Here is a 12,176-nt window from a genome sequence, read left to right on the forward strand (position 1 = left end):
ATATATATATATATATATATATATATATATATAACTAAAGAACTCACAAAATATTAGAGCTAATAAAGAATTCAGTAAAGTTACAGGATACAAGATGAAGCTACTCAAAATAATTGTGTGCCTACACAACAACAAGGAACAACCTGAAAATGAGACAAAGGAAATAATTCCATTTGCAATAACATTCAAACAAATGAAATATCTAGGAATAAATTTAACCAAGGAGACTTTTATACTAAAACTTACAAAATAGTACTCAAAGAAATTAAAGAAGACTTAAATTAACAAAGAGCTTGATCATGGATTGAACATCAATGTTGTTAAGTGATAATCATGCCCAAAGAATCTACAGATTCTATTAAAATCCTACCATAATCCCAATGACCTTTATGTTTTTAAAAGTTTGACCTTCAAACTCATATGAAATTGCAAGGAAACTTTAATAGCTAAAACAATCTTTAAAAAATAAGAAAACTCAAGACTCTCACTTAGCAATTTCAAAGCTTACTACAAAGATACAGTAATCAAAACAATGGAGTGTGGACAAAAGGATAGACATATACATATAATAGAACAAAATTGAGAATCCAGAAATAAACCCATGTACTTATAACCAATTGATTTTTGACAAGAGTACCAAGATTCTTCACTGTGGGAAAGAACAGCTTTTTCAACAATTTATGCTGGGATAACTGGATATCTACCTGCAGAAGAAATGAAGTTGAACTCCTATTTTATACCATACACAAATTTTAAGTCAAAATAGATCAACAACCTAACTATAAGAGCTATTACCATAAAGCTCTCAGAATAAAACATAGGAACAAATCTTTATAACCTGGGATAACATGTCTATGAATTCGTAGATATGGCAAAAAAGGCATGAGCACCAAAAGAAAAAGTAGATAAATATGACATCATCAAAATTAAAATTTTGTGCTTTTAGGACATTATTGAGAAAGTGAAAAAGACAACCAACAGATTGGGGTAAAACATTTGCAAATAATATATCTGGTAAGGGCCTAGCATCCACAATATATAACGGACTCTTACAACTCAACAACAAAGACAAACAATGCATTTGAAAATGGGCAAATTTTTCTAACTGGCGTGATGGGTAGTAAGGAGGGCACGTATTGCATGGTGCAGTGGGTGTTATACGCAACTAATGAATCATCAAACTTTACATCAAAACCCAGGGATGTACTTTATGGTTAATAACATAATATAATAAAAATATACACAAATAGACAACAAGCACATAAAGCCATGCCTAACATCATATATCATTAAGGAAATGCAAATTAAAACCACAGCAAGAAAAATAAATAAATAAAACTACAGTGAGATACCACTTCACACCCACTAGGATGATTATTTAAAAAATGAAAGGGGGCGCCTGGGTGGCACAGCGGTTAAGCGTCTGCCTTCAGCTCAGGGCGTGATCCCGGCGTTATGGGATCGAGCCCCACGTCAGGCTCCTCAGCTATGAGCCTTGCTTCTTCCTCTCCCACTCTCCCTGCTTGTGTTCCCTCTCTCGCTGGCTGTCTCTATCTCTGTCTAATAAATAAATTAAAAAAATAAATAAATAAATAAATAAAATAAAAAATGAAAGTAACCAGCATTGTGGAGAACAGAGAAAAATTGAAACCCTCATACATTGTTCACAGAAATATAAATTAGTTCAGCCACAGTAGAAACTGTTTCACAGTTCCTCAAAAAGCTAAACATAAAATTACTATATGGCACAGCATAGATATATACCCAAATGAACTGAAAACAGATATTCAAACAAATGTAGGTACACATTTGTTCACAGCAGCAATTCTCACAATAGTCAAAAGGAGGAAATAGCACAATATCCGTTAATGTGTGAATGGATAAACCAGATGATGTATATGCATACAGCAGAATGTGATTTCACCTTAAAAAGAAATGAAACACTGATGCATGTTACAATGAACCTTGAAAACATTGTGCTATGTGAAACAAGCCAGATGCAAAAGGCCACCTATTGAATGATTCTATTAATGTGAAATATCTAGAATAGGCAAATCCATAGAGATGGAACCCTTGTTGGTTTCCGGGGGGTGATGAGAGGGAGAGAAGGAGCAACTATTTAATGTGTAGAGGGTATGCGATGATAAAAATATTTTGGAACTAGATAGAGGTGGTGGTTGCCTAACATTATGAATATGTTAAATGTCACTGAATTATTCAATTAAGTGCTTAATTTAATGGTATTTGAATTTCACCTCATAAAACATAAAATAAGATTAAAAAGTTTAAAGAAATTATCCAAGTTCCTATTTTTATGGGTAGTAGAATCAAAAATCAGATGCAAGCCTGCTTCATGTTAAATCTGCCTTTTTCCTATGCTAAGCTGTCTTCATTGCTTAACACAGAAGACTGCTCAAATTATGAAATACGGTATAAAGAAGGCCAGGATCTCCATGTACTCTGGTGTGTAAGTGAGACTTGCACAAGAATAAACAAGATTAAAGTTCCTCTGGTGAAGACCTTTAAGAATTTGTTCTTGGCAAAAGTTTCAGGTCATATTTGGTTGTAATTTCATATTAGAATACATGAAATATGTGCCCTCCTTAATACCCATCACTGGACTATCCCAATCCCCCTATTGCATGGTGCACTGGGTGTTATACGCAAGTAATGAATCATGGAACTTTACATCAAAAACTAGGGATATACTGTATGGTGACTAACATAACATAATAAAAAATTATTATAAAAAAATAAAATAAAGAATACATGAGTTGCAAATATTTTTTCCCAATCTATGAGGTGCCTTTTCATTTTGTTAATTGTTTCCTTTGCTGTTGAGAAGATTTTTAGTTTCATGGAGTTCCACTTATTTATTTTTACTTTTGTTGTCTGAACTTTTGGTGGCATCTACAGAAATCATTGCCTATGCCAATGTAAAGGAGATTTTCCCCTGTTTTCTTCTAGGAGTTTTGTGATTTCAGGTCTTATGTTTAAGTCTTTAATATAATTTCGATTTACTTTCCTATGGTGTAAGATAAGGGTTCAGTTTCATTATCTTGCACATGGATATCCAGTTTTCTCAACACTACCTATTGAAGAAACTCACCTTTCCCCATCATGTATATTTTTTTAAAGATTTTATTTATTCATTTGACAGAGAGAGAGAGAGACAGCCAGAGAGAGAGGGAACACAAGCAGGGGGAGTGGGAGAAGAGATATGTGTGGGGCCTGAGGAGCCTGATGTGGGGCTCGATCCCATAATGCCAGGATCACTCCCTGAGCCGAAGGCAGACACCCAACGACTGAGCCACCCAGACACCCCCCCACCATGTATTCTTGATGCTCTTGTCAAAAATTAGTTGGCCATATATGTTCCGGTTTATTTCTTGACTCTTTATTTTGTTGCATTGGTCTATGCATCTGTTTTTATGTCAACACCATACAGTACTGATTACTATAGCTTTGTAATATAATGTGAAATCAGGAAATGTGATGCTACCAACTCTGTTGTTCTTTCTCAAGATTTCTTCAGCTATTGTGGGTCTTTTGTTGTTCCATTTGGATTTTAGGCTTATTTTTTTTTCTATGTGTGTGATAAATGCCATTGGAATTTTGATAGGGATTGCATTGAGTCTATCCATAATTTGGGGAAGTATGGATATTTTAACAATACTAATTTTTCCAATCCATGAATATGAGATATTTTTCTATTTATTTGTGTCTTCATCAAATTATTTCACCAATGTTTTACTTTTCAGTGTACAGAAAGTTTATCTCCCTTGCTAAATTTGTTTCTAAGGCAAGTGATGGATTGGGAGAAAATATTTACAAACCATATATTTTCAAATGATAAAGGGTTAATATCCAACATACATAAAGAACTCATATAACTCAATAATATAAAATGAAACAATCTTATTTAAAAATTAACAAAGTCCCTTTTCAAAAGAAAACATAAAAATAACTGACAGGTATATGAAAATTGCTCAACATCAGTAATCATGAAGGAAACGCAACTCAAAATCACAATGGAATGTTGGCTAACTGAACATAATAAAAATCAGTCAATCAATCAATCAAAAAAATAATACACACAATTGGATAACACCTTATACCTGTTAAGATGGGATATCATGGGGCATCCTGGTGGCTCAATGGTTTAAGCAGCTGATTCTTGATTTAGGCTCAGGTCATTATCTCAGGGTTGTGAGATTGAGCCCCACATTGGGCTCTGTGCTGGGTGTGGAGCCTGCTTAAGATTCTCTCTCTCTTTTTTTCTCTCTCTCCTTCTGCCCCTCCCCCCCCACTCACACATGCATGCTCACTTTCTCTCTCTCTTTCTCAAAAAAAAAAATTCAAGAGGCAGCTAGTATAAAATAAATTAGGATGTAAGTGTTATAGAGAATGTGGAGAATAAAGAATCCTTGTACACTGCTTGTGGGAATATAAATTGGTGCAGTCACTATGGAAAACAGTATGAAAATTCTTCAAAAAACCAATAGTAGACCTACTGTATGATACAACAATTACTATTCAGAGTATGCACCCAAAGGAAAAAAAAATCAGTGCTTCAAAGAGATATCTGAACTTCCACAATCATCATTATTCACAATAAGAAGATAAGGAAACAATCTCAGTATTTGTTGTAAATGAATGGATAAAAAATTGTGAAATCTATCATCTATCTACATATCTATCTATCATCTATTTATCTAACATCTATCTATATATCTATCATCATCCATCTATCTATCATCTATCTACCAGCTAATTTCAATTTATTTACTATATATATAGTATTATGCATACTATATATATGTGTGTGTATGTATGTATCTGTATCTATCTATAACTATATCTATATCTATATAGTAAAAATATAGCTGAATATTATTTAGACTTAAAAAAAGAAGGTCCTGACATTTATAACAACATGGATAAAACTGGAGGACATTTTGCTAAGTGAAATAAGTCAGATACACAAAGAAAAAGAAAACTGAATGATCTCACATATACATGAATTATAAAAATGTCAAATATATAGAAGCATAGAGTAGAACAGTGGTTACCAGGGACTAGGAGGTGGGGGAAATGGGGAAACATTGGTTAAAGGGTACTAAATTGAAATTATGTAGGAAGAATAAGTCTAGAGATGTAATGTACTGCATGATGACTAGAGTTAATACTACTGTATTGAATACAGGAAGTTTGCTAAAAGATTTCAGGTGCTCTCAAGCACACATACACAAAGTAATTATGTGAGATGATACATTAATTAGCTTGACTGAAGTAATTATTTCATTATGTATTTCAAATTATCAAGCTGTATACCTTAAACACATACAGCTTTTATTAAAACTATGTGAATGATTTTTATTTGGGATATCACCATATCAGGAAACAATGACCAGCCAGAGGGCTTAGACTGTAAGGGTCCTTAGATAAATGCCTTTCATTATCTTGCTCAGCACATGCTGTCATATGAAACCCACGGAGGAAGAGGAGGATTTGCCTTGGCATAATTTTGGCAATCCAAAGATTATCTTCCCTTAAATAGTCATTTTTACTTGAGTACATTTTAAAAAAGAGTCTAAGTATACATTTTATTGTCCTTAAATGTAATTAACTTAAGTGTCACAAAAATAAGGATCTACTACTACTGGGGCACATTTTAAACCCAAGCATTTAAAAAAAAATATTTTGTCTCTACATTTCTAATTTTTTAAATTTGTAATAAGAAAATAAATTTATGAGAACAAATGTAACCCATAATAAGGTACTGATTGATTCATTTATGATTATATATTTGAGGAAATAGAATGCATTCATTACAATCCGTGTTTTTGAAAACATATTTAATGGGATGGGAAAACTATTAACGATATAAATACTAAATAATAATGCAAGATTTCAATCTTGTTACGCCCATATGAGAGAGGGAGAAATTGAAAGAGAGGAAGGGAAGGAAAGGGATACATTACTGTGCTTGCAGTACTTCAAGATTAGCTATAAACAGATACAGCAGGTAGGCAGGTGTGAGATGTCTTTGAATAGGCCAGATAGAATATATGGACCTCAGAAAAATTTTTAAGAAAGAGAAAAAATAAAACTTACCTTACAGTTCTCTACCATGCTTGGCTTTCAATTGGTCCAAGCTTTCCCATGGGCAGCTATGTTGTTAATTGGACCTAAACTTGCTGAGGTCAGAAGTGGTGACATTAGTGGAGTTCTCTGGCCTCAGAGGTGAAGTGATATGGCTCAAAATTACTCCAACATTACAGTGGAACTGACTGGGGCAATCAGCTTAGACTTCAGAGGGACATGTGAGACAAGGAGAATCTGAGAAGTCTGTGATGCATCACTGACAATATCAGTTCTCCTCAGACCTTGAAGTACTTTCTGCCCATTTTCTTAACACTCCTGGCAACCAGCTATATTATCACGTACTAAAATGTCATAGAGAATGCTATTGGTTGGAGAGGGTTGCCAGCAAGTTGGTATGTTGCCTCTCAGAGCCCCAGAAAGAAAAGTGGTCAGAGATTCTACTTTTTTGTTTCTCCAAACCGAGCAGGAATTTCATATTCCTTAAGCTAATGTGGAGCTTTTTTAGAACTAAACTAGCATTTTTATTTTCTTACTTTCAAGCCAAGAGGAAAATGTTATCTCCTTCCTTTTTAGAGGTTATATCTGAACAGTGACCTTACAGGTGATTTTTAAAAACAGCTTTATTAAGATATAATTCATATAATGTGTGACTCATTAATTTAAGCGTACTATTTTTAAGTATTTATTTAAATACTTAAATAAATTAAGTATTATTTAAATTCCAGTTAACATATGGTGCAATATTAGTTTCAGGTGTACAATACAGTGATTCAATACTTACATACAATACCTGGTGATCATCATAAGGGCCCTCCTTAATACATATCACCTGTTTAACCCATTCCCCAACCACCTCCCCCCTGGTAACCATCAGTTTGTTCTCTATAGTCAAGAGTCTGTTTCTTGGTTTACCCCTCTCTTTCTTTTTTTCCCCTATGCTCATTTGTTTTGTTTATTAAATTCTACATATAGTATTTATTTTTCTGTAACTGACTTATTTTGCTTTGCATAATACTATCTAGCTCCATCTATGTCATTGCAAATGGCAAGATTTCATTCTTTTTTATAGTTGAGTAATATTCCAGTGTGTGTGTGTACACCACTTCTTTATCCATTCATCAGTTGATGGATATTTGGGGTCTTTCCATAGTTTGGCAATTGTAGATAATGCTGCTATAAACGTCAGGATGCATGTGTCCCTTCGAATTAATATTTTTGTATTTGGGGGGTAAATACCTAGTAGTGCAATTGTGAGATCACAGGCTAGTTCTACTTCTAACATTTTTGAGGAACCTACATCTCTTTTACAGAGTGGTTGTACCAGTTTGCATTCCCACAAATAGTGCAAGTTGGTTCCCCTTTCTCCAAAACCTCACCAACACCTGTTGTTTCTTGTGTTGTTGATTTTAGTCATTCTGACAGGCATGAAGTGGTACCTCATTGTAGTTTTGGTTACTATTGCCTTGATGATGAGCAATATTGAGCATCTTTTATGTGTCTGTTAGCCATCAGGATGTCTTCTTTGGAAAAATGTCTATTCATGTTTTCTGCTCATTTGTTGATTGGATTATTCTATATATAGGAAATCCAAAAGACTCTACCAAAAATTTATTAGAACTGATACATTAATACAGTAAACTCATAGGATACAAAATCAATGTACAGAAATCTGTTGCATTTCAGTACACCAATAATGAAGCGGGAGAAAGAGAAATTAAGGCATCAATCCAATTTATACTTGCACCAAAAAAGCATACAACACCTAGAATAAACCTAAGAAAAGAGGTTAAACACCTGTATTCTGAAAACTATAAAACACTGATAAAAGAAATTGAAAATGAGGGCCATTCCAAGATGGCAAAGGAACAAGAGGCCTAAAGTTCTTCTGTAAAAGGGATTCAGCCAGAGAGCTACCAAAACATTCTGAATACCTATGAAAGCAACTGGAGAACAAAGAAAAGAGTAGCAGAAACTCTATGAACAGAAAATTTACCACTTTCTGCAATGAGGAGAAAAGATGGCAGAGGAGTAGGAGGCCCTTTCTCAGCTGGTCCCAAGTCCAGCTGGATATCTATCAGACCATCCTGAAAACCTACAGAATCAGCCTGAGACACAGGAAGATACATCTGGATCTCAACAAATGAACATCTCCAGCTCTGAGTATTGAGGTATGAAACAGGGAGCCGTGAATCCGCTCACAGATATCTGAAGATAAACGGAAGGGGGAGGGAGCTGATATGCGTGGGTGCAGGGAAGCAGTAGCCACTTGCACTGGGGAGCAGGCCGAACTCGTGAACTGGCACCCATGAAAGAGCAGACTGAGTCTGTGAGTCTGGGAACGCGCATGACCAGACTGAAAACTGAAGCTCTGGAGCGCTCATTGGAACCGGTCTAAAACCGGAAGCTCAGGAGCAGGCGTGTCCAAACTAAAAACCAGAGCTCTGGAGCACACACTCGAACTAGACTGAAACCAAGAGCTCAGGAGCGTGCACGCAACCAGACTGAAAACCAGTGTTCCAGAGCCCACGCAAACCTTACTGAAACAGGGAGCTCAGGAGTGTGCAGGAACCAGGGGAAGCTGGTGGTGTTAGAAGCACAAAGGACAGAGACACGCCGGCCCCGGAAGTGAGGGCTGGGACACAGGCTGTGGGGCGCACATCCCGGCATGCTGCAGGGTTTTTAGCAGCACTGACAGAAACAGAATTAAAGTGGCCAGGAGAGCTCAGTGGAGAGCGGACTGTGATCTCTCTGTTCTGAGACAGAGGCTGGAGTCCAGCCACTGCTACTCTGACTCTCAGAAGAGGCACAGAAAACAGCCAGGGAAAGCCACCAGAGAACAAAAGACCAGAAATACCAATTCACATTGTGCCCATCCCTATCACCCCTTGCAGGGGACAGGGCAACTCTACCCAAACAGGGTTGCCTGAGTATCAGTGCGGCAGGGGCCTCCCCCAGAAGGCAGGTTGAAAAATCAAGAAGCCCACATCCCTAAAGTCCCTATAAAACAAGTGCACACTGCCTGTGTCCTGGTCAATAATTTGCACTCTGGGCATCCCCACAACCTCTCCTCATCAGAATGCCAAGGAGGAGAAATCCCCCTCAGCAAAGAAAAGATAAAGAGTCTATGGCCTCTGCCACAGAACTGATGGATATGGATATAATGAAATTGTCAGAAATGAAGTTCAGAGTAACAATGGTCAAGATGATGTGTAGGCTTGAAAAAACTATTAATGAAAAAATTAACAAGAATATAGAATCTCTAAGGGCAGAAATGAGAGTGAGTTTGGCAGAAATTAAAAATGCTATGAATCAAATGCAGTCTAAACTAGACACTCTGACAGCCAGGGTAAATGAGCCAGAAAAACTAATTAGTGAATTGGAGGATGGGATGTTAGAAGAGAAAGTTAAAACAGAAACGTGGCTCAAAAAAATCCAATCCCAAGAATGTAGATTACGGGAGATTACTGACTCAATGAAATGTTCCACTGTCAGAATCATCTGCATCCCCTAGGGGCTGGAGAAAGAGAGAAGTCTAGAAAAGATATTTGAACAAATTGTAGCTGAGAACTTCCCTAATCTGGCAAAGGAAACAAGCATTCGTGTCCAAGAAGAAGAGAGGACCCCTCCCAAGGTCAATGAGAACAGACCTACACCACGTCAAGTCATAGTGCAATTTGCAAATATTAGAACCAAGGATACAGTATTGAAAGTGGCCAGGGGATAGAAAATCCTTACGTACAGAGGGAAAAATATCAGAATAATGTCAGACCTGTCTACAGAGACCTGGCAGGCTAGGAAGTGTTGGCAGGGTATTTTCAAAGTTCTATCTGAGAAGAACATGCAGCCAATCAAGGATCCTATGTACAGCAAGGCTGTCATTCAGAATTGATGGAGAGATAAGGACCTTCCAGGATTGGCAGAAACTGAAGGAATTCGTAACCACAAAACCAGCCCTACAGGCGATATTAAGGGGGGTTCTATAAAAGTAAAAAGGCCCCAAGAGTGATACAGCACAGAAATTTACAATCTATAGAAACAAAGACTTCACAGGGAACATGACATGATTAAAATCATATCTCTCAATACTCACTCTCAATGTGAATGGCTTAAATGCTCTCATAAAATGCCACAGGGGTGTAGATTGTATAAAAAAAAAAAACCCATGACCCATCCATTTGCTGTATACAAGAGACACATTTTGAACCTAAAGATACACCCAGACTGAAAGTGAAGGGATGGGAAACCATTTTTCATGCCAACGGACCTCAAATGAAAGCTGGGGTAGCAATTCTCATATCAGACAGATTAGATTTTAAACTAAAGACTGTAGTTAGAGAGACAGAAGGACACTATATTATTCATAAAGGGTGTATCCAACAAGTGGATATGACAATTATAAATATCTATGCCCCCAATAGGGGAGCAGCAAGATACACAAGCCAACATTTAACCACAATAAAGAGACATATAGATAATAATACGTTACTAGTAGGGGTCCTCAACACTCCGCTCTCAGCAATAGACAGATCACCTAAGCAGAAAATCAACAAAGAAACAAGAGCTTTGAAGGACATACTGGACCAGATGGACGTCATTGACATATAGAGAACACTACACCCCAGAACAACAGAAAAATCATTCTTTTCAAATGCACATGGAACTTTCTCCAGAATAGACCATATAAGGGGTCACAAAACAGGTCTCAACTGATACCCAAAGACTGATATTATTCCCTGCATATTGTCAGACCACAATGCTTTGAAACTGGAACTCAATCACAAGGAAAATATGGAAGAAAATCAAACACTTGGAAACTAAGAACGATCCTGCTCAAGAATGATTGGGTAAACCAGGAAATTAAAAATCAATTTAAACAATTTATGGAGACCAACAAGAATGAAAACACATTGGTCCAAACCTATGGGACACTGCAAAGGTGGAACTAAGGGGAAAATACATAGCCATCCAAGCCTCACTCAAAAGAATAGAAAAAAATAAAATGCAGTTTTTATATTCTCATTTCAAGAAGCTAGAGCTGGAACAGTATAACAGGCCTAACCCACACACGAGAACAGAGGTAATAAACATTAGAGCAGTGATCAATGAATTAGAAAACAGAGGCACAGTAGAGCAGATCAACAGAACTAGAAGCTGGTTCTTTGAAAGAGTAAATAAGATCGATAGGCCACTGGCCAGACTTATTCAAAAGAATAGAGAAAGGACCCAATTTAATAAAATTATGAATGAAAGGGGAGAAATGACAACCAACACCAATGAAATAGGGAGGATCATTAGAAACATTTATCAACAGATTTATGCCAATAAATCACACAACCTGGAAGAAATGGATGCCTTCCTGGGAACCTTTAAACTGCCAAGACTGAAACAGGAAGATATTGACTTTTTAAACAGACTGATTAAGGATGAAGGGATTGAAGCAGTGATCAAAAACCTCCCGCAATACAAGAGTACAGGGCCTGACGGATTCCCTGGGGAATTCTACCAAACATTCAAAGAAGAAATAATGCCTATTCTCCTGAAGGTGTTTCCAAAAATAGAAACAGAAGGAAAACTACCAAACTCATTCTATGAAGCCAATATTACCTTGATCCCCAAACCAGGCAAAGACCCCATCAAAAAGGAGAATTACAGACCAATGTCCCTGATGAATATGGACACCAAAATTCTCAACAAGATCCTAGCTAATAGGATCCAAAAGTATATTAAAAGGATTATCCATCAAGACCAAGTGGGATTCATCCCTGGGATGCAAGGATGGTTCAACATTTGCAAATCGATCAGTGTGATAGATCATATGAATAAGAAAGGGTCAAGAACCATATGATCCTCTCAACTGATGCAGGAAAAGCATTTGACAAAATACAGCAATCTTTCCTGATTAAAACCCTTCAGAGCGTATGGATACAGGGTACATTCCTCAATCTCATAGAAACCATCTATGAAAAGCCTACAGCAATTATCATTCTCAGTGGGAAAGCCAAAAGCCTTTCCCTTAAGATCAGGAACATGACAAGGATGCCCACTCTCGCCATTATTATTCAACATAG

This window comes from Ailuropoda melanoleuca, chromosome 2, assembly GCF_002007445.2.
Source record: "Ailuropoda melanoleuca isolate Jingjing chromosome 2, ASM200744v2, whole genome shotgun sequence".
Classification (NCBI taxonomy): Eukaryota; Metazoa; Chordata; class Mammalia; order Carnivora; family Ursidae; genus Ailuropoda; species Ailuropoda melanoleuca.